General features: G+C 41.7%; 1 protein-coding gene and 1 non-coding gene across 3 annotated transcripts in view; both read left to right on the top strand.

Moving 5' to 3' along the window:
• Positions 1-24396, top strand: part of STK32B (serine/threonine kinase 32B) — a 384837-nt gene that overhangs the window by 36547 nt on the left and 323894 nt on the right. The gene's annotated exons all lie outside the window — the stretch shown is intronic.
• On the top strand, positions 2486-2557 carry TRNAA-UGC (transfer RNA alanine (anticodon UGC)). The gene has a single exon. It is a non-coding gene; the product is annotated as a tRNA-Ala (tRNA).

Genomic DNA, 24396 nt, shown 5'->3' with positions numbered 1-24396 from the left:
GTATGAATCAGAGGAGATGGTAAACAAAAGCACTGAACATAGTTTTCTGGCCCACCAGTTACCTGCTGCTGTTTTATTTATACTGTGTATTCCCCTTGAAGGTGTACAGCATCATCAGGGTAGCAATTATGAATTCTGAGAAATCCTGTGGTAAGGAGATACATGTAACTTCAACATGTGGATTACAAACTTATTTCAGCACAGAACCATCACGCCAGTTGTCTCCCCATGGAACTCGTGTTCTGGAGAACGCACATTGGAAACGTAGCTCAGGATAACTCCAAGGGAACGCATTGTGAAAATCAAGAGCACCCTTAGTCACGTCCAAAACAAACATCAAAGGATATTAGTGACACTGGCAGAGCAAGGAACTCTGAAATTCTGGAAAAAAAAAACAACAAACTGGCAAAAATGGTCAGAAAGAACATTTCAAAACTCTGGAAATTAACCAAAGGTTTACGGAAACCCAAGGAGCACTTCTTCAAGAAAAACAGCTGAATCTCAGTAAGAATAGCAAGCTTTGTAGTATTTTAACTCACCTTCATCCTATTTCCCACTTCCTATCCCAGTAACAGCCTTGAAAATAACAGCTCATATTCCACGTACAAGAGAGAACAGCCTGGACCTCACTCACAAAGAATAATCCTTATTAGATCAGTCTATTGTCTCTCTGGAAGAAGACTGGCTGGAAAGGCTTATCTTTATTTCACCTGACTTGGAGCTGTCCCACTGCTGTCTGTGGGGTTGTTGATAAAAATTACTTACAGGCAGATGTTTTAGTGATCACTGCGTGAGACAGCAGATAACAGGGGGAGTGAATAATGGGTGAAAAGGCTGGAGAATGAGGTGCTTTGGGTAATAAAGACTTTGACTAGTTTCATCATATTCCTGGGTATCACATGAAGCTCTGTGAACATGCTTAAGAAAAATGTGTGAAAGCCCTAGGATCTCACCTTTGGCTCACCTTGAGGGTCTGTACCAGCAGGAAGTAAAGGCTAATGCTGTGTTGTTACTTCATAGCTGAGCATTCAGAGTGTGCTCCAGCACACTCACATAGCCCCTCTGGAAACATAGGGAAGGTTCTTTTCTGCACAGAAGTGTAGGGAAATCTATGGCCGTTAGCTGAAGAAGTGGAAACAGTGACAGATTTTCTTTTCTTGGGCTCCAGAATCACTGCAGACGGTGACTGCAGCCATGAAATTAAAAGACGCTTGTTGCTTGTAAGAAAAACTATGGCCAACTTAGAAAGCGTATTAAAAAGCAGAGACATCACTTTTCTGACAAAGATCTGTATAGTTAAAGCTATGTTTTTTCCAGCAGTCATGTATGGATATGAGAGTTGGACTGTAAAGAAGGCTGAGTGCTGAAGAATTGATGCTTTTGAATTATGATGCTGGAGAAGACCCTTGAGAGTCCCTTGGACTGCAAGGAGATAAAGCCAGTCAATCCTGAAGGAAATCAACCCTGAATATTCATTGGAGGGACTGATGCTGAAACTGCAATACTTTGGCCACCTGATGCAAAGAACTGACTTATTGGAAAAGATACTGATACTGGGAAAGATTGAAGGCAGGAGGAGAAGGGGACAACAGAGGATGAGATGGTTGGATGGCATTACTCACTCAGTAGACATGAATTTGAGCAAACTCCAGGAGATAGTGAAGGACAGGGGAGTCTGGTGTGCTGCAGTCCATGGGGTTGTGAAGTGTTGGACATAGCACCTGAACAAGGATAATAAAAAAGCTAATGAGACTTCAGTGGATACATATGACAAATGATACACAGTTTACAGAATTAGTTCAGAAAAGTCATGAGACAAGCAACAACTACAGGAAACCCTGAGATGGGGGAAGAAAAGAATCTGATTTTCAAGATTGACACAGTGTAATATCCAGTGTCCAGTTTTCAACAAAAAGTTGCAAGGATTAAAAAAAAAAGAATGTATAATTGTTGCATGGGAAAATAAATAATACAGACTGTCCCTGGGGAAGCCAAGAGATTGGAATTTCTAGGTGAAGACTTTCAATCAGGTATTTAAAATATGTTCAAAGAGCTAAAGAAAACTACACTTAATGAACTAATGGAAAGCATGAGAACTACATCTCAGTAAGTAGAATATCAATGAAGCGGAAAAATGATAAAAAGGAACCAAATACAAACTTTGGAGTTGAAAAGTATAATAACTACAATGAAAAATTAAACTATAGGGGCTCAGCATCAGATTTAACTAGGCAGATACAAATGCAGTGAATTTGAAGACAGGTCAATTAAGATTATCCATTCTGAGGAACAGAAAAAGAAAAGGATGAAGAAAAATAAATAAAGCCTCAGAGACCTGTTAGGATGTCATTAGATATATCAACACAGACATATGATGGGAGCCTCTCAATGAGAGGAAGGGGCGAAAATGGCAGAAAGAGTATTTGAAGATATAATGGCCAAAAATGTTCCGAATTTGATCAAAATGTTAATCTACACCTACACAGAGGATGTAGCTCAGTGGTAGAGCACTTGCTTTGCATGTATGAGGCCCTGGGTTCAATCCCCGGCATCTCCAGGTTTGATCTTCCCTGGAGCTTAAATGGTAAAGAATCTGCCTGCAATGTAGGAGACCCGGGTTTGATCTGTGGGTTGGAAAGATCCTCTGAAGAAGGACATGGCAACCCACTCCAGTGTTCTTGCCTGGAGAATTCCACGGACAGAGGAGCCTGGGGGGCTTCAGTTCATGGGGTCACACAGAGTCGGGCACCACTGAGCAACTAACACTAATACCTACAAGATGCTCAACAAACACCAAATGGGATAAACTCAGAGAGAGACCTAAGCTAAACTGTCAAAGGTTAAAGATAAAGAGAATCTTTAAAAAAGAAAAGCTACTGATCACATGGAAGAGGTCCTCAATAATATTAGCATTTGTTAATATTAGTAATATTAACATCTCATCAGAAATCATGGAAGCCAGAAGACATACACAAAGTGAAAGACATACACGAAGTGCTAAATATATATATAGATAGTTGACTAAATATTGTGTATCCCACCAAAAATACCCTTAAAAATGAAGGAGAAAGTAAGACATTCCCAGAGAAGCAAAAGTTGAGATGGTTTGTTACTAGCAGACCCACTCTGCAGGAGATGCTAAAGGGAGTCATTCAGGGTGGAATGAAAGGACACAGGATAGTAACTGAGACCCACGTGAAGAAATAAAGAATACTAGCAAAGGTAGCAACACGTAAATACAGAGGACAGTGTAAGTGTATATTTGTTTTTAACTCTTTTTGTTCTGTCTGTGACAGTCGTTCAGTTGTGTCTGACTCTTTGCACTCCCATGGACTGCAGCCTGCCAGGCTGCTTTGTCCATGGGCTTCTCCAGGCAAGAATGCTGGAGTGGGTTTTCATGCCCTCCTCCAGGGCATCTTCCCAATCCAGGAATCAAACCTGGGTCTCCTGCATTGCAGGCAGATTATTTCCTGTCTGAGCTACCATTCTGTCTGTACTAAAAGATGAGTTTGTAAAGCAGTTATAAATCTTTGTTGATGGATGCACAATGTTTAAAAACTAATTCGTGGCAATAACAACATAAAGGTGGTGAATGGAGATACATGTGAGATAAGATTTTCTATATTTGAAATTAATTGGTATTAATCTAAACTAGATTCTTATAAATTGTCAGTTACAGTACCCTGGGCAACCACTAAGAAAATAACTGAAAATTATATAGGAAAAGAAATGATCAGGAAATTGAATAAGGTACACTAGAAAACCTCCTTAACAAAAGCAAGGCAGTAATGAAGGATCTGAGGAATAAAACAGATATAAGAAACATAGAAAACAAATATCAAAATGGTAGAAGTAAGTTCTACATTGTCAGTAATTATATTTAGTTGAAATGCATGGGGCTTTCCAGGTGAGGCTAGTAGTAAAGAATGCCTGCAATGCAGGAGATGCAGGTTCAGTCCCTGGGTGGGGAAGATCCCCTCCACTTCAGTATTCTTGCCTGAAGAATCCCATGGACAGAACCTGTCCAGGGGCTTGCAGAGAGTCAGACGTGACTGAACACACACACACTCACACACAGAGACAGAAAGAGAGAAACAGATTAAACTCTGCAACTAAAAGGCAGATATTGGCAGAGTGGACAAACGATATGATCCAACTATCTGCTGCCTACTAACGATCTACTTTAGATCCCAAACACAAATAGGTTGAAAGTAAAAGGGTCCATCCATCAATAAGATGTAACGCACATTCATCTAACAGAGAAGCCCAGGATACATGAAGCAAAAACTGGCATAACTGAGGGGAGAAATAGACACTGAGCAAGAATAGCTAGAGATTCAGATACTTGACTATCAATAATGGGTAGAATGACTCTTGTCGTTCAGTCACTCAGTTGTGTCCGACTCTTTGTGACCCCATGGACTGCAGCACGCCAGGTTTCCCTGTCCATCACCAACTCCCAGAGCTTACTCAAATTCATGTCGATTGAGTTGGTGATGCCATGCAACCATCTCATCCTCTGTCATCCCCTTCTCCTCCTGCCCTCAATCTTTCCTAGCATCAGTGTCTTTTCCATTGAGTCGGCGTTTCACCTCAGGTGGCCAAAGTACTGGAGCTTCACCTTCAGCATCAGTCCTTCCAGTGAATACTCAGGATTAATTTCCATTAGGACTGACTGGTTTTATCTCCTTGCAGTCCGAGGGACTCTCAAGAGTGTTCTCCAGCACCACAGTTCAAAAACATCAATTCTTCAGCGCTCAGCCTTCTTTATGGTCCAACTTTCACATCCGTCCATGTCTACTGGAAAAACCATGGCTTTGACTAGACAGGCCTTTGCTGACAAAGTAATGTCTCTGCTTTTTAATATGCTGTCTACGTTAGTCATAGCTTTTCTCCCAAGGAGCAAGCATCTTTTAATTTCATGGCTGCAGTTACCATCTGCAGTGATTTTGAAGCCCAAGAAAATAAAGTCTCTAACTGTTCCCATTGTTGTCCCATCTACTTGCCGTGAATGATGGAACTGGATGCCATGATCTTAGTTTTTTGAATGTTGAGTTTTAAGCCAGCTTTTTCACTTTCCTCAAGAGGCTCTTCAGTTCTTCTTCACTTTCTGCCATAAAGGTGGTGTTATCTGCACATCTGAGGTTATTGGTATTTCTCCTGGCAATCTTGATTCCGGCTTGTGCTTCATCCAACCACATTTTGCATGATATCCTCTGCATATAAGTTAACTAAGCATGGTGACAATATATAGGCTTGATGTACTTCTTACCAAATTTGGAACCAGTTTGTTATTCCATGTCTGGTTCTAACTGTTGTTTCTTAACCTGCATACAGATTTCTCAAGAGGCAGGTTAGGTGATCTGGTATTCCCATCTCTTAAAGAATTTTCCACAGTTTGTTGTGATCCACACAGTCAAAGACTTTAACATAGTCAGTGAAGCAGAAGTAGATGTTTTTCTGGAACTCTCTTGCTTTTTCGATGATCCAGCAGATGTTGGCAATGTGATCTCTGGTCCTCTGCCTTTATAAATCCATCTTGCACATCTGGAAGTTCTTTGTTCACATAGTGTTGAAGCCCAATTTGGAGAATTTTGAGCATTACTTTGCTAGCATGTGAAATGAGTGCAATTGTGTGGTTCAGTTCAGTTCAGTCGCTCAGTCATGTCCGACTCTTTGCAACCCCATGAACCGCAGCATGTCAGGCCTCCCTGTCCATCACGCCAGGACTCCCTGGACTCCCAGAGTTGACCCAAACCCATGTCCATCGAGTCGATGATGCCATCCAACCATCTCATCCTCTGTTGTCCCCTTCTCCTCCTGCCCTCAATCTTTCCCAGCATCAGGGTCTTTTCCAATGAATCAGCTCTTTACAATAGGTGGCCAAAGTATTAGAGTTTCAGCTTCAACATCAGTCCTTCCAATGAACACCCAGGACTGATCTCCTTTAGGATGGACTGGTTGGATCTCCTTGCAGTCCAAGGGACTCTCAAGAGTCTTCTCCAACACCGCAGTTCAAAAGCATCAATTCTTTGGTGCTCAGCTTTCTTTATAGTCCAACTCTCACATCCATACATGACTACTGGAAAAACCATAGCCTTGAGAAGATGGACCTTTGTTGGCAAAGTAATGTCTCTGCCTTTTAATATGCTGCCTAGGTTGGTCATAACTTTCCTTCCAAGGAGTAAGTTCTGCTAATTTCATGGCAGCAGTCACCATCTGCAGTGATTTTGGAGCCCCGAAAAATAAAGTCAGCCACTGTTTCCACTGTCTCCCCATCTATCTGTCATGAAGTGATGGGACCGGATGCCATGATCTTAGTTTTCTGAATTGTGTGGTAGTTTGAACATTCTTTGGCATTGCCCTTTGTTGCAATTGGAATAAAAACTGACCTTTTCCAGTCCTGTGGTGAAGGCTGACTTTTCCAAATTTGCTGGCATATTGAATGCAGCCCTTTCACAGCATCATCTTTTAGGATTTGAAATAACTCAGCTGGAATTCCATCACCTCCACTAGCTTTGGAGCTCCACACTGGAGAACAACTGTACAGAAGATCAAAAGTAAACTGAAGGTTTGAACAGCACTATAAAACAGCTACACCTAACAGACATACAGAAAACTTTTCACTCAACAATTTGTTGTTTGGTCGCTAAGTCTGGTTTGACTCCTCTGCACCCCCATTGCCTCTGCAGTCTATTGCCCACAGGCTCCTCTGTCCATGGGATTTCCCAGGCAAGAATACTGGAGTAGGTTGCCATTTCCTTCTCCAGGGGATCTTCTTGATCCAGGGATCGAACCCATGTCTTCTGTATTGGCAGGCAGATTCTGTTTTTTTAATTATTTTTTAAAATATAAATTTATTTATTTTAATTGGAGGCTAATTACTTTACAACATTGTATTAGTTTTGCCATACATCAACATGAATCCACCATGGGTGTACATGTGTTCCCCATCCTGAACCCACCCCCACCTCCCTGCCCATCCCATCCCTCTGGGTCATCCCAGTGCACCAGCCCCAAGCATCCTGTATCGTACATTGAACCTGGACTGGCGATTTGTTTCACATGTGATGATATACATGTTTCAATGCCATTCTCCCAAATCATCCTGCCCTCGCCCTCTCCCACAGAGTTCCAAAGACTGTTCTATACATCTGTGTCTCTTTTGCTGTCTCACATACAGGGTTATCGTTACCATCTTTCTAAATTCCATATATATGGACAGATTCTTTATAACAGAGCTCTCAACCAACAGTAGCAGAATGCATATTTTTCTCATGCACTATGGAACACTTTTCCAGGATAGACTATATATTTGGATGTAAGACAAATCTCAATAAACTTAAAAACATTCAAGTCATGGCTTCCCTGGTGGCTCAGTAGTAAAGAGTCTGCCTTCCAGTGCAGGAGGCATGGTTTTGATCTCTGGTCTGGGAAGATCCCACGTGCTGTGGAGCAGCTAAGCCTGGGAGCCACACTATTGAGCTTAAGCTCTAGAGCCCAGGAGCGCAACTACTGAGTCCATGAGCTGCGACCACTGAAGCCCACGTGCCCTAGAGCCTGTGCTCAGAGTAAGAGGCGCCGTCACAATGGGAGACCTGCACGCTGCAGCTCGAGAGTAGCTTCCACTCACTACACCTGGAGAAAAGCCCGTGCAGCAGCAAAGGCCCAGGACAGCCAAAAACAATAAATAAGATTAGTAAAAATATTTAAGTCATATAAAATATGCTCTGTGACCACAGCAGAATAAAATTAGAACTCAATAAGGAAAATTTGGAAAGTTCACAGATATATGAAACTTACACAACACATTGCTAACTAAATAAAATAAAAGCCTGTAAAAAAAAAAGAAAGTAGTTTGTGATGAATGAAAATGATAGCACACTGTACCAAAACTTATGGGATGAACTTAAAACTGTGCTCAGAGGGAGATTTATAATATACGTCTACAGTTAGAACTGGACATGGAACAACAGACTGGTTCCAAATAGGGAAAGGAGTACTTCAAGGCTGTATATTGTCACCCTGCTTATTTAACTTACATGCAGAGTACATCATGCGAAATGCTGGGCTGGATGAAGCACAAGCTGGAATCAAGATTGCCAGGAGAAATATCAATAACCTCAGATATGCAGATGACAGCACCTTTACGGCAGAAAGCGAAGAAGAACTAAAGAGTCTCTTGATGAAAGTGAAAGAGGAGAGTGAAAAAGTTGGCTTAAAACTCAACATTTAGAAAACTAAGATCATGGCATCTGGCCCCATCACTTAATGGCAAATAGATAGGGAAAAAGTGGAAACAGTGGCTGACTTTATTTTTTTGGACTCCAAAATCACTGAAGATGATGACTGCAGCCATGAAATTAAAAGACACTTACTCCTTGGAAGGAAAGTTATGACCAACCTAGATACCATATTAAAAAACAGAGACGTTACTTTGTCAACAAAGGTCCATCTAGTCAAAGCTATGGTTTTTCCAGTGGTCATGTATGGATGTGAGAGTTGAACTATAAAGAATGCTGAGCACTGACGAATTGATGCTTTTAAACTGTGGTGTTTGAGAAGACTTGAGAGTCCCTTGGACTGTGAGGAGATCCAACCAGTCAATCCTATAGGAAATCAGTCCTGAATATTCATTGGAAGGACTGATGTTGAAGCTGAAACTCCAATGCTTTGGCCACCTGATGCGAAGAACTGACTCATTTGAGAAGAACCTGATCCTGGGAAAGATTGAAGGCAGGAAAAGAAGGGGATGACAGAGGATGAGATGGTTAGATGGCATCACCAACTCAATGGACATAAGTTTGAGTAAACTCTTGGAGTTGGTGATGGACAGGGAAGCCTGGTGTGCTGCAGTCCATGGGGTTAAAAAGAATCGGACATGATTGAGCGGCTGAACTGAACCGAACATTAGAAAAAGAAGAAAAATCCCAAGTTAATAGCCTGACCTTTGACTTTAAGAAGCATTGGAGACAGGTTCTTTACCAACTGAGCTATCTGGGAAGCCCTTAAGAAGTTAGATAAAGTAACAAACTGAACACAAGCAAACACAATGGAAATAAAGAAAATAGAGAATAGAAAAATAGTAGATAAAATCAAGAAAACAAAAGATTTGTTCTTTGCAAAGAACAAATAATCAATAAAGTGCAGTGATCAAGACTTCAGCTAGACTGACAAGAAAGAGAGAAAGAAAGAGAGAGAGGGAAGATTCAAATTACTAAAACTGGGAATGAAAGTGAAGACATTAGTGTTGACCTTACAGAAAGAAAAATGATTAAGGGCAATGCTGTGAACAACTGTATGCCAACCAATTAGAGTATTTCAATGAACTAGACAAATCATATGTTTGATAAGAATCTAGTATACAGAATATGTAAAGAACTCTTTAACAATTCAAAACTAAAAAGACAGCTCAACTGAAAAATGGACAAAGAATTTGAATAGAATTTATCCAAAGAAGACATACAGATGGTAAATAAGCAAAATGAAAAGATGCTCAAAATCATCTTAATTATTAGAGAAATGTAAATCAAGACCACAGTGAGATAGTATTTCATACTCATTAGGATGGATATAGCGATAATTTTTTTTAATGCAAAACAGTAAATATTGGCAGGAATTGGAGAATTGGAAATTTCATACCTTCTGGTGGGAGTGTAAAATGCTGCATGCGTGCATGCTCTGTCGCTTCAGCCATGTCTGACTCTCTGAGACTGTATGGACTGTAGCTTGCCAGGCTCCTCTCTCCATGGGATTCTCCAAGTGGGAATATAAGACCTTGAACTGACTGTGGTTCTGGTCATGAACTCCTTATTGCAAAATTCACACTTAAATTGAAAAAAGTAGGGAAAACCACTAAGCAATTCAAGTACAACCTAAATCAAATCTCTTACGATTTATGCAGTGGAAATGACAAATAGATTCAAGGGATTAAATTTGATAGACAGAGTGCCTGAAGAACTATAGATGGAGGTTCATAACATTGTACAGGAGGCGGTGATCAGAACCATCCCCAAGAAAAATAAATGCAAAAAGGAAAAATAGTTGCCTGAGGAGGCCTTACAAGTAGCTGAGAAAAGAAGAGAAGCAAAAGGCAAAGAAGAAAAGGAAAGATATACCCATATGAAAGCAGAGTTCCGAAGAACAGCAAGGAGAGATAAAGCTTTTCTAAGTGAACAATGTGAAAAATAGAGGAAAGCAGTAGAATGGGAAAGACTAGAGATTTCTTCAAGAAAATTAGAAATACCAAGGGAACATTTCATTCTAAGATGAGTACAATAAAGGACAGAAATGGTATGGACTTAACAGAGGCAGAAGATACTAAGAAGAGGTGGCAAGAACACACAGGAGACCTATACAAAGAAGATTAATGGCCGGGATAACCACAGTGGTGTGATCATTCACCTAGAGCTAGACATCTTGAAATGTGAAGTCAAGTATACCTTAGGAAGCATCACTGCGAACAAAGTTAGTAGAGGTGATGGAACTGCAGCTGAGCTGTTTCAAATCCTAAAAGATGATCCTGTGAAAGTGTTGCACTCAATATGCCAGCAAATCTGGAAAACTCAGCAGTGGCCACAGGCCTGGAAAAGGTCAGTTTTCATTCCAACCTTAAAGAAGAGAAATGCCAAAGAATGTGCGAACTACTGCACAATTGCACTCATCACATGTGGATAGGACCGAGTGGCTGAACCACAGCAAATGGTTTTACAGTATTGTAAGTACACTTAAACGGTGCATTTGTGGTATGTAAACTATATACCTCAATAAAAATATTGTAAAAAATAATAAAGCAAATGTGGCAGTTAATTTCATGGCAACTTGACAGGATCACAGGATGAGCAGATATTAGGGTAAATATTTGTTTGTAGGGGTCAGTGCCAAAGTTTCCAGATGAGATCAGCATTTGAGTCAGTAGACTTGAGTAAAACACACTGCTGTCCCCAGGTGGTGGGCAGCATCCAATCCACTGAGGGCCTGAATGGAATAAAATGATGGTGGTAGGGAGGGTTTGCCCTCTGTGCTACAGTGAGACATCAGTCTTCTCCAGCCCACAAGGTTCTAGGTTATCGTGCCTTCAGACATAGACTGGAATCCATGCCATTAGCTCTCAGGCCTTCCACTGGTAAGGTCTTTCTGGGTCCCCAGCTTATACTCGGCAGATTGTAGGACAGTCTCCATAACTTCATGAACTAGTATCTTCCAATAAATTGTATAGTTATGGATAGAAGATTCTTGAGAGTCCCTTGGACAGCAAGGAGATCAAACCCGTCAGTCCTAAAGGAAGTCGACTCTGAATGTTCATTGGAAGGACTGAATCTTTCTGGAGTTTATTTATGTATTTACTTTTGTTTGCCCTGGGTCTTCGGTGCTGTGCGAGCTTTTCTGTCATTGCGCCAAGTGGGGGCTGCTCTAGTTGTAGTGGTTGGGATTCTCACTGTGATGGCCTCTCCTGTTGTCGAGCACGGGCTGCAGCAGTTGCGGGGCGGGGGCTCAGTAGTTGGGGCTCCCGGGCTTTAGAGCACAGGCTCAATAGTTGTGGTGCACCAGCTTAGTTGCTCCAAGGCTTGTGGGATCTTCCGGGATCAGGGATCGAATCCGTGCATTGGCAGGTGGATTCTTTGCTACTGGACCACTAGGGAAGCCCCGGAAGGACTGATTCTGAAGCTGAAGCTCTAGTCCTTCACCTTATCAAAGTGCTGACTCGTTGGAAAAGATCCTGACTCTGGGAAAGATTGAAGGCAGGAGGAGAAGGGGGTCACAGAGGATGAGATGGTTGGATGGCATCACCGACTCAATGGACATGAGTGTGAGCCAACTCCGGGAGATAGTGGAGGGCAGGGAAGCCTGGTGTGCTGCAGTCCATGGGGTCACAGAGTCTGGACACGACTTAGCGATTGAAAAGCAACAAAATAGATGGAAGGCCTATAGGTTTTATTTCTCTGGTGAATTTTGATTAGTACAGCAAGAGCAAAGGAAAAATGTCAGCGAAAACCATGTACTTATTTTCTGCCCCTGGTTATTTCAGAATCAATAGTGCAATCTTAGGTCAAGTCGTGCAATTAATTAATTCATCCCAGCCTGCTTTTACTGCAGACACACTCGAGTAGCTAGCTGCCAGCCCTGAGCTGGGTACCAGGAGTGCAGAGAGGACGGGACTCTGGCGCCCCCTTGAGGAGGCAGGTGAGACCGAGGTTGTCTCACAGTACCGAGGGGGCAGGTTCTTGTGTGGACAGTGACCATCTTTGCTTAGAAGACAGCTGTGAGAATGAGTGCTAGAGAGATTTTCATTAAGAGGGGACAGTCGGAGGGCATACCAGTGGTGTGGTTGGGGTCCAGGCAGAGGTGGCCCAGGGCACTCTGGAAAGAGATCAGACCAACTTCAGATGCTAGGCTGGGGTTTGGATAATGACTTAAGGCTGTAAATATGGCTTTAAGAAATATCAATAGAAATTACATTCTAAAAATATAACAGGATTCATTCATTAAAACAATATGCATTGTTCCAGGCCCTGTATTTGATTCTGGGAAAATGTTGGTTCTTAAAAGAGATGTAAGTGCTCACGTGTCCCTTCAGTTGTGCAGTTAGAAATCTTTGTGGTAGCATAATTCATGGAGAACACGTATAATTTCAGTGTTCAGTTTTCATAGAATGGCTAAGTAATTAGTGGGTATAATATGATGAAATGTTACCAATCTCACAAAGTTAACGTTTGTTGGTAATTTTGATGGGAGATGTTTAAAACTTAAGTGAAAAAGCAGCTTGCAAATATGAGCTGAAAAAATTACTGCTGGGAATTATAATTCACTAGGTGGTAAAATTACAAGTGATTTTCATTGTATTCCCACTACTTTTCTACATTTTCTAAGCAGGAAAATATTTTCTACAACAAGCATGTGCTTTAACGTAGTAAAGAATTGTTTAATATGTTTTAAGAATACTCCTAAAACAGCTACAAATTTGGGTCTATACCAAAATATCTTTTTAGAATTTTCAGACAGCTGGTGTGAGGGATAAAGAGAGTACTGTCTTAGCACTTTAGAATTTTTGTACTTTCCTATTAAAAAGAATAATAAAACATCCGCTTCTGTCTCAGCATGGTTAGCCGCTTGTGATGCTGGAGGAGCCAGCGGGCGATCAGCATTTCTGCACACCCACTGTTGCGAGTGACCACGTAATCCAAGAACATTGATCTCCAGGTTTCCTTCACTCCAGATGGCTTTTTGACAACAAAGATAAAACATTCATGCAGTCACAGCACACGTCCTGCTCAATTAGACTCCCTCATCTCACCCTGGATCTGTCGGAGGGGCTGTTTTTGTTTTTGTTTTTTTAAACTTCACTTTGAACTTGAGGAGTGCCTTTTATCAGGCTGTAAGCCTCAGAAGCATTTTATTGTTTGGTAGCTTTTAGATACTTGGAGTCTATGGCAACTACAGAATCCATTTGGGAATACCCTGAGGTTTACCTGAGATTATGGGAAGGGGGAGTGTGAAGTATGTGTAAGTCAGCCCATGTTCAAAAACCTCAGTCCCTTTTGGAGATAGGTACTTCTGTGCTGCTGCCACGTAAGGAGCCTAGATAATTGCCTGTGGGCAGAAAAATAAGAGCAAATATTAACACTCATAGCAACCAGGATTTGTAAATAGGGAAAGGACTAACATTTATTGAGCTCCTGCTAAGTGCCAAGCACATTCCATGTGGAAACTCACTCAACCATCACAGTGACCTTAGGAGGTAAGTGTTTTTATTCCCACTCTGGAGAAGATGAAATTGAAGCTAAAAAAATAAGGAACTTACCCAGCTTGTAAGTGACAGAGCAGAGATTTGCGCCTGTTATTCCAGTTCTTAAGACCTTGTTTCTCCTTGTCCTGGCTGTGTTTTATGCATAGGAAGTCTCATTTAATCAAACTAGCTTCCTTGCCCATGGTACTTTTATTGTGGGCAGGAAAAGGGAACATGAAAACTATTGTTATACTAACCAGGGAACGTATATATGTATGTGTGTATGTATTTAATTTGATTGTTATGTGGATACTTAACATGAGATCTACCTTAACAAATGCAGTTGACTGTAGGTGCAATGCTGCACAGCAGGTCTCTAGAGCTTATTTGTCTTACTTTACTGAGACTTTATGCCCACAGATTACCAACTCCTCATTCTCTCTACCCTCTGCCCTGGTCAACCACCCTTCCACTCATTTTATGAATTTGACTATTTTAGGTATCGTATAAGTAGAATCATGCAATATTGAGAATTCTGTGATTGGCTTATTTCACTTAACATAATGTCCTCAGGGTTCATGCATGTTGTCACATAATACAAATTCCCTTCCTTTTTCAGGCTGAGTAGTATTCCACTGTAACTGTATACCACATCTTCTTTATCCATGCATCTGTCAGTGAACAATTTAGGTTGTTACCACAGCCTGGCCATTGTGAAGAGTGCTATGATGAACACAGATGTGCTAATAACTCTTTGAGCCTGATTTCCTTTTTTTTTTTTTTTAAGATAAATAGCCAGAAGTGGGATTGTTGAGTCACGTGGTGATTTTATTTGTAATATTTTGAGGAAACTTCTTATTGTTTTCCATAGCAGCCACACCATTTTATGTTACCATCAACAGTGTGCAAGAATTGTGATTTCTCTACATCCTTGCCAATAATGGTTGTCTGTTTTGTGCTGTCTTATCCTAGCCATCCCAGCAGTTGTAAGATGACATCTCGTTGTGGTTTTGATTTTCCTCTCCCTGATGCTTACTGATGTTGCTTGTCTTTTTCTTATACCTGTTGGCCATTTGTTATGTCTTCTCTGGAGAAACGTCTATTCAGATTCTTGTTGTTGTAGTTCAGTCGCTCAGTCGTGTTTGATTCTTTGCGACCCCATGGACTGCAGCACACCAGGCGTCCCTATCCTTCACCATTTCCCAGAGTTTGCTCAAACTCATGTTCATTGAGTTGGTGATGCCATTCAACCATCTCCTCCTCTGTCATCCCCTTCTCCTCCTGCCTTCAGTCTTTCCCACCATCAGGATCTTTCCTAATGAGTCAGTTCTTTGCATCAGGTGGCCAAGTATTGGAACTTCAGCTTTACTGAACGCAGGTCTCCCGCATTTCAGGTAGATTCTTTACCTACCGAGGCACCAGGGAAGCCCTTCAAATTCTTAGTCCATTTTTAAAATGGGGTTATTAGTTTTATAAATTAGTTTTCTTTAGTTGTAGGAGTTCTGTATACTTTGGAAATTAATCCCCTATCAGACATATGCCTTGAAATATTTTCTCCCATTCTGTAAGATTATTTTTACTCTGTTGTTTCCTTTTCTGTGCAGAAGCTTTTTATTTTGATGTACTCCCACTTGTTTACTTTTATTTTTGTTGCTTGTGCTTTTGGTGTCACACCCCAAATGTCATTGCCAAGATCAGCGTCCAGCAGCTTTTCTATGTTTTCTTCTAGAAGTTTTATAGTGTATGAATTAAAGACATAAAAAGTCATATTTGTATCATTATTCCATTTTGATTTTTGTGTATGATGTGAGATCAGTGTCCAATTCTGTTCTATTTCATATAGATATCTAGTTTTCTCAACATTGTTTATTGAAGAGACTATCTTTTCCCCGTTGTGTATTCTTGGCTCTCTAATCAAAGATCAGATGACCGTATGTGTGGATTTATTTCTGCTTTCTCTATTATGTTCCATCGGCCTATATATCTGTCTATATGCCAGTAAAATATATTTTGATTACTGTATTTTGATATTCCCTCATGGCTCAGATGGTAAAGAATCTTCCTGCAATGCAGGAGATCCAGGTTTGATCCCTGGGTCAGAGAGATCCCCTGGGGAAGGGAATGGCAACACACTCCAGTACTCTTGCCTGGAGAATCCCATGGACAAAGGAGCCTGGTGGGCTATAGTCCATGGGGTTGCAAAGAGTTGGACATGACCGAGCGACTAACACTTTAATATATATATATTTTTTAATATTGTAAATCAATTAATTTATTTATTTTTATAATTTAAAAATCTTTAAATCTTACATGTGTAAAAACAGGAAGTATGATGCCTCCAACTTTGTCCTTCTTAAAAACAGGAAGTATGATGCCTCCAACTTTGTCCTTCTTAAAAACAGGAAGTATGATGCCTCCAACTTTGTCCTTCTTTCTTTAAGATTGATTTTGTTGTTCATGGTGTTTTGTGGTTTCATTTGAATTTTGGAATTATTTTTCTATTGATGTAAAAAATACTATTTGGAGGAGTCGGATGGTATCGTGTAAATTCCACAAACGGGGAGTTATGTCAGCAGGATGTTAGAATAGGAAACCCTAGATTCCAGATCTTGCTGTTTCAGTAGGAATCTCTGCACACCAGCGAAGACAGTCCTTGCCTGCTGCTCAGCAGACTGTTAGGGTCTTGCCAAGCATCCCCTCTTCTTGCCAGTCCCGAGTTGTCATTGCTGTTCTAGACGTCAGGCACAGAAGTGGAGCCAAAGGGAAGATCCTAGAGCTGGGACTCTTCATGAAGTGACATGTGAATCTTCATCTCTAACTTGCATAACTGATCTGTCTCTTCAGAGGAATCATTTTTACAGTTTCTAAAGGATGTAAAGATTAATACTCAAATAGCACCCTCATCTCTCACCCATCGGTCACCTGGATATGTGATTCATAGGTCTCTATAAACACTAGTGAGTAAGAAGGGGATATGTATCAGTCGGCTAAATTGCTGCATAACAAACTACCTTAAACAGAGTGGTTTAAAACAATAAGCTCTTATCATTGTTTATGAGTCTGCAAGTCAGCTGGGCACTTCCGCTGACCTGCACTGGGCTCAGCTCATCTTGGCTGGGTTCACTAAGCTGTCTGCAATCAGCTATTGGGTCAGCCAGGCATTGGCTGGTCTAGGATGGCCTTGGATGGGGTGGGTCATCTCTGTTCCATGTGGCCTGTCATCTGCCAACTGGTTGGTTTGCACTTGTCCATAGATGGTGGCAGGGACACAAGAGAAAGGGCATACTTGTGCAAGGCCTCTTGTGACCTAAGTTTGGAACTGGCCCACCATCCTCCTGTCACATTTATTTGGCTAAATCAAATCTCCAAGCCAGCCTAGATGCAGTGACTGGGGAAATAAACTCCATCTCTTGAAGGAAGATGCCAGAAAGTTGTCGTGCAAAGGGTGTGGTATGAAGATGGATGAAAAATGAGTGTTAAAGTCAGTGACTTAAAGCAGAGAGTTGTTATCTTCACAGTAGTGCAGGGGAGGAAATGGAGTGTTAAGATCTATATGTTTTATTCATGTAACAGAAGGACCCAGGGAACAAGTACACCCCGGGGCCAACTCACCTCCCAAGTATCTCTTGGCTGAGAACCAGAGCTCTTTCCTAGGTTACAAAACCCAGTGTCAGCAGCAGAGTGGGTTGAAATGCCATCCTAAGAGTTTATGAGTTTGTGGCACATATGAGTATGTATGTTCTAGACATTTCAAATCTCATCTCTGTACCAGTTCTTTATCTCAGTAATTCTGGAAGGAGGTACTGTTATCTCTGTTTCACGGGCGAGGGGACTGAGACTCACCAGAGTGAAAGAACTTCTGGTTGCTATGCCTCCTGAGCAGAGGACCAGGATTCCAGCCTTCATCTGCTAAAGCCGAAGCCCTGTGCTCTTCCCGTCTTCTGTCTTTTCCAAGCTGGTTTCTCGTTAGGAGTTCATTGTGTGCCCTGGTGACTCAACTGTGAGAGATGATGCATCCTTGTCCTTAGGTGATTCTGGGATGCAGAGAAAGAAGATGCTGTCAGATTCAGTATCTACAGACATATATTGAGCACCAACTGTATGAAAAGAAGGTGTATTAGGTTCCTATTTTTGCCCTAACAAATTACCATCACCAGTGGCTTAAAAGAATACAATTCTCCTACAGCCCTGGAGGTTGGGAATCTGGAATGGGTTTTAGTGGGTCAGTAAAACAGTGGAAACAGTGACAGGCTTTATTTTTTGGGCTCCAAAATCACTGCAGATGGTGACTGCAGCCATGAAATTAAAAGATGCTTATTCCTTGGAAGAAAAGTTATGACCAACCTAGACAGCTTGTTAAAAAGCAGTGACATTACTTTGCCAACAAAGGTCCATCTAGTCAAGGCTATGGTTTTCCCAGTAGTCATGGATGGATGTGAGAGTTGGACTATAAAGAAAGCTGAGCACAGAAGAATTGATGCTTTTGAACTGTGGTGTTGGAGAAGACTCTTGAGAGTTTCTTGGACTGCAAGGAGATCCAACCAATCCATTCTGAAGGAGATCAGCCCTGGGATTTCTTTGGAAGGACTGATGTTGAAGCTGAAACTCCAATACTTTGGCTACCTGATGCGAAGAACTGACTCATTTGAAAAGACCCTGATGCTGGGAAGGATTGAAGGAAGGAGGAGAAGGGGACAACAGAGGATGAGATGGTTGGATGGCATCACTGACTCAATGGACATGAGTTTGAATAAGCTCCAGAAGTTGGTGATAGACAGGGAAACCTGGCGTGCTGCAGTCCTTGGGGTTGCAAAGAGTTGGACACGACTGAGTGACTGAACTGATCAAGGTATCAGCAGGACTACTTCCTTTCAGAGGCTCGTAGGGGAGAATCTATTCCTTGCCTTTTCTGGCTTCTGTGGGTTGCCTTCATTCCTTGGCTCGTGGCATCCTTCTGTCTTCCAAGCCAGCAATGGCCAGCTGAAGCCTTCTCACAGCACATCACTCTGACTTCTCTTCAATTTTTAAGGGTCTTCGTGATTATATTGGGCCCATGTGGATAATCCAGGAAAATCTCCCCATCTACAGGTCATCTGATTAGCCACCTCAGTTCGGTCTGCTCTCTTAATCCCTTTTCTTCACCATGTAATGTAACATTTGCAGGCTCCAGAGATTAAAACATGGACATCTTTGGGGACAAGTGGTGTTATTCTGCTCACCAGAGATTGTGCTAAATTATGGAATACAGATGAATTAGGGCCTCTATCCTTAAGAAGTTTACAGTCTGTGTGTGTGTGTGTGTGTGTGTGTGTGTTTTCACAGCTAAGTGGACTAAAAGGAAGGATCTGAAAAGGGACATGGCAGGGTTGAGTCTAGGAATTAGAGGAAGTAAGAGGAGGGGGACTTCTTCAGATTGGGGAGCGGGGGGCATGGAAAGAAGCTTTTGGGAGGAGGTGGTCTTTGAACTTAGCCTTGAGGGATGGGTAGAATTTCAATGGGCAGAATTGGTTGGGAGAACATGCAGAGAATGACCCAGAAACACGGAGGTATGTATGTTGTGGTCCCCAGCTCTGTTGCCTCCAGGGAGCAGCACTCACCCTCCGCCTTTCTGGCTCCTGGGTGTTCAGGAGGGGAGGGTCCCAGCCAGAGTGGGCAGCCACCACCCAACTCCAGCGTAGTGTTCCCTGCAGGAACCTGGGCCGGGGTGGTGGCCAGATTGTTGCCTTTCTAAAGAGGCTGGAAATCTGGATTATTATATGAACTACTCAAGTTTTAAAAGTGAGTGTCTAATTCAATTCTTAAAAAAACACCAGGGACTTCCCTGGTGGTGCCGTGGTTAAGACTGTGCTCCCGATGCAGGGGGCCTGGGTTCCATCCCTGCTCAGGAACTAGATCCCACATGCCACAACTAAGACCCAGTGCAGCCAAATAAACAAATAAATACTTAAAAAAAAAAAAAACCCCACACAGAATAGGCCAAATGGAAATCAGAGGGCTTCCAGCAGTAACACATGATGTGAGGTGCAGAGAGAGGGAGTTACTACCCAAGGCAATAGGACAAAGTCGGCATAGTCAGTGACCCCCGAATTCTTGGTCACATGCTCCGTATTCCTCAGTCATCGTGAGCATTCTCTGGAGAGGCGGATGGACAGCTGTCATGGCCACAGGAGGTGCTGAAACTGGGAGAAGATGGCCACTGACCAGCGAGATGGCCTTGGAGGAGCATTGATGCGGGAGGGCAAGATTTCTTTCAATCCGGAGCTGCTGTCATTGCAGGAAGATTGGGGACACGGCATGTGACTTCCCAGGAGGGTCTGCACTGTTCTGCAGCAGGAGATCTGGAACATTGATTCAGGAATTTATGTCCTGCAGTTGTTTTTCTGAAAGAGAGGTGGGGCGGGGGGCGGGGGGAGGGAGGGAGGAAGAGAGAAAAGAAGAAGGAGATTGGGGGAAAAAAAACACAAGAAAAGAAAAACTAAAATTACCTCTTTTGTGTATGCCGAAACAAGAGGCATTTGGCTCACAGAAAGGGGATGGATAATTAAGATCATTATTAATATGAAGGTTCATTGGAAACTCCGTTTTTTTTTTCCTCAAGAATGGAACGATAGAAATGATTCCTTTATCATCATCTCTGATAGAATGGAAATTTTATCCCATCTTGTACCCCAATTACAGACAATAATGACTTAGTCTTCAGAAAGACTTTTTTTTTTTTTTAATACAAAGCATTTCTTTAATTTGCAATTCTACCCTCTGGGTCTGAATAACAGGCTGTGTAATGATAAAACTGCAACTGAAAATTCCTGTCTTCTGGAAATTGCTGTAGATTTACATTGAGGGGCCTGCTTTTTCAGCGAATGCCCCTTGTAAGAACATTTCAGTTTCTGTGATACGTCTTGTTCAGTGTTACCCAGTGATTAAGATCCCAGCCGTCAAGCAGAAGGCCTGTGTTCATTCATTTAACAGATATTGGTAATAAAGTCACCTTTCTTCCCAGGACTGCACTACTTTTCCAGAGTCCCATTAATTTTGTTGTTGTTCAGTTGCTCAGTTCTGTCCGACTGCGACCCCATGAATTGCAGCATGCCACACTTACCAGTCCTTCATCATCTCCTGGAGCGCGCTCAAACTCATGTCCATTTGAGTTGGTGATGCCATCCCCCTATCTCATCCTCTGTTGTCCCCTTCTTCTGCTGCTTTCAATCCTTCCCAGCATCAGGGTCTTTTCTAATGAATCTGCTCTATGCATCAGGTGGCCAAAGTATAGGAGCTTCAGCTCCAGCATCAGTCCTTCCAATGAATATTCAGGATTGATTTCCTTTAGGATTGACTGGTTGGATCTCCTTGCAGTCCAAGGGACTCTCAAATGTCTTCTCCAACATCACAGTTCAAAAGCATCAGTTCTTCAGTGCTCAGCCTTCTTTATGGTCCAACGCTCACATCCATACATGACTATTGGAAAAACCATAGCTTTGTTGGCAAAGTGATATCTCTGCTTTTTCATATGCTGTCTAGGTTTGTCATAGCTTTTCTTCCAAGGAGTAAGTGTCTTTTAATTTCATGGCTGCAGTCACCATCTGCAGTGATTTTGGAGACCAGGAAAATAAAATAACATAATAAAAAATAAATTATGTCACTGTTTCCATTGTTGACCCATCTATTTGCCGTGAAGTGATGGGGCTGGATGCCATGATCTCAATTTTTTGAATGTTATTTTAAGCCAGCTTTTTCACTCTCCTCTTTCACTTTCATCAAGAGGCTCTTTAGTTCCCCTTGACTTTCTGCCTTAAGAGTGGTATCATCTGCATAACTGATGTTACTGACATTTGTCCTGGCAGTCTTGATTCTGGCTTTTGCTTCATCCAGCCTGGCATTTCTCATGATGTACTCTGTATATAGGTTAAATAAGCAAGGTGACAATATACAGCCTTGACATACTCCTTTCTCAATTTTGAAGCAGTCTGTTCTTCCATGTCTGGTTCTAACTGTTGTTTCTTGACCTGCATACAGGTTTCTCAGGAGGCAAGTAAGGTAGTCTGGTATTCCCATCTCTTTCAGAATTTTCTACAGTTTGTTGTGATCCACATAGGCTTTAGTGTAGTCAGTGAAGCAGAACCTCCAAGATCTCAGACTGTGATCTTATTTGGGGCCAGTGTCTTTACAGAGGCAATTGGATTAAAATGGGGGTCATCAGGGCGGACCCTAATCCTGTATGGCTGGCGTCCTTATAAAAGGGGGAATTTTCTGACACAGACACACACACAGGGAGAACACCATGTGATGATGAAGGCAGAGATTGGGGTGAGGCTTCTACAAGCCAAGAACGCCCGAGATGTCCAGAAAGCTCCCGGAAGCTGGGAGAAAGTCCTGGAACAGATGCCCTGCCCCACTCCCAGCCGCAGCGGAAGGAACTATTCTGCTAACACCTTAATAGCAGACTCACAAGAGAATAAATTTCTGTTGCTTAAGCCACGCAGTCTGTGATAATTTATTACAGCATTTCCTGGGTACTGACAGGCCTTTCCAGAGGTCACGGTGTCCAGGCAGGTGTTGCTGGGTGAACAGGAGCATTTACACTGGTGGGACGTATCCGTGTTACTTGGCTGGGATCCCTGGGGGCTGGTCCATGCTTTTATCTTGGATATGGACACCTTCAGAGCCCCATTGCAGCCCATTCACTTATCATGAGTCCAAATCAGCATCTCAGTGTGACAAAGAGATGAGGCTCCAGAAGCATGTTTTGAGGGGAAAAAAAACCGCAAATGGTTGTTTTCCAGAGGCAAGTGATACCCCTGGAACAGCTGCAGGAGGAAGGCAAAAAATTGGCTTCAAACCACAGATTTGGGGTTGCAGACACACAGCTGCTACAGTGTGTACTTTAACCATTTCAGGCTTCTGTTTTCTGCCATGGTTCCGCTGGCTACACTGACCAACTCACAGAAGGAGAGAAGTTCCAGTCTGCCACTGACTCTCTGTACTTGTGGGGAAGTTGTGACCTCAGGTATAACCTCGTACCAATGACCGTTGCTATTTGCAAGCGATATATCTAGAGTCCTTCATGGATTTGGGGATTCATGACTCGGCTCACTCTTTCATTAATGATTTTTTAAATGAAATATGTGAAACATAGACAATAATACAATGGAAATAATACAGTGTCCACCAGCGTATCCTTCCCCAGTTTAAGGAAAGAGGCATCATAGATACAGTTGAAGCCTCTTGTCTATCACACCACAATCCTCTCCCCTCTGCAGAGATCACCACAAACATTTCTATGGTGTTTTTTTTTTTTTTAATTTTGCCTAATGTTCTGTAACCCAAAGAGTAGATCCTATTCTTAAACTCTACCAAAATGAAATCAGATCATTCTGCAACTTGCTTTTCTTAGTCCCCATTTTTAATGTTTATTCATACGATGCAATTCATTTATTGTAACTGCTCTACAGTGTTGCCCAGGAGTATGCCACAATTTATTAACTTATTTCCATGTTGATATAGATGTGAGCTTTCTTGTTTGGCTTTCCTTATGCAGATTTCTGGGAAGTTCTATGGGGCCCATTCTACAAAATATGCACTGAGAAAGTGGATTTGCTGGGTCGTAGGGTTTACCATCTTGGAATTTATCAGATTACTCCCCAGAGGAGTAATTTGCATTCCAACCTGCAATCTTAATAGTTCCTGTTTATCCACACCTAGGCAACATTTGGTATTATCAAGTTTTAAATTCTTGCCAGTGTGATGAATTTTTAAAATTGTGTTTTATGATACTAGTGAAGTTGAACCTCTTTGAAATATTTATTGTCTATTCTGGTTTCCAAAATAGGAATGAAATATTTATTGTCTATTCTGGTTTCCAAAATAGGAAAGGATGTTGCCTATTTTTTCCCAATAGGTTGAATTCTTGAATAGCATCAGTAAGAGAGAGCATCCTTGTCTTATTTTTTACTTCAGTGGAGATGCTTCTCAAGTTTTAATATTAAAATTATGACTGTTTAAAGTTTTAGATTGTAACCTGTTTCTTCAAGAAAGTTTACAGTATTCCCAGTATTCCTTTAGAGAACTTGCAGTTTTTTTATTCACACTCAGATCTATAACCTACTTGGAATAATACGCCTTTGTAGATTGTTGAAATTGAGATCCAAACAAGGGTTTTCTTTAAACATTGCTTTTTAATGCTACTTACTTGTTAAAGAAATGAGCTGTCCTGAAAAATATCTGATGTATAGGGTTTTATTATTGCTTCCTTGCGATAACATTTAATTTGCTCTCCTAGCCCTTATGTGTCCTGCAGATCTTCAGTTAGACCTTAAGTGTGGATTAGGTTTACCTTTAATTATTTTTGGCATGGATTCTTCTCTAGTAGTTCTTGCCTCATGTACAATTTTGGGTTGTCATGTTTAGTGATGCCAAGATTGGTAAGTAGGTTAGGTAGTGACAGTCTTATTCTTCCCTTGTAAAATCTCACATCAACTTTCCACCTAATAATTTTAACATCCATTAATGACCATTGTCTGAACCAGTTATTAACTGAGGAATTGCAGAATGGTAAATTTTAGCTCTACCATTCCTTCAGTGTTTAGTAAGTGAGAGAACTTTACCTCATGTTATAAGGGCAGAATAAATGTGTAACTCGTTCCCTTTATCAAATTTCAGAGAAGTTGTGTCTT

The sequence above is a fragment of the Capricornis sumatraensis genome, chromosome 7 (genome assembly GCF_032405125.1).
Source record: "Capricornis sumatraensis isolate serow.1 chromosome 7, serow.2, whole genome shotgun sequence".
NCBI classification, from domain to species: Eukaryota; Metazoa; Chordata; class Mammalia; order Artiodactyla; family Bovidae; genus Capricornis; species Capricornis sumatraensis.
The sequence above is the reverse complement of the archived record's forward strand: the minus strand, read 5'-3'. Positions and strand labels throughout refer to the sequence as shown.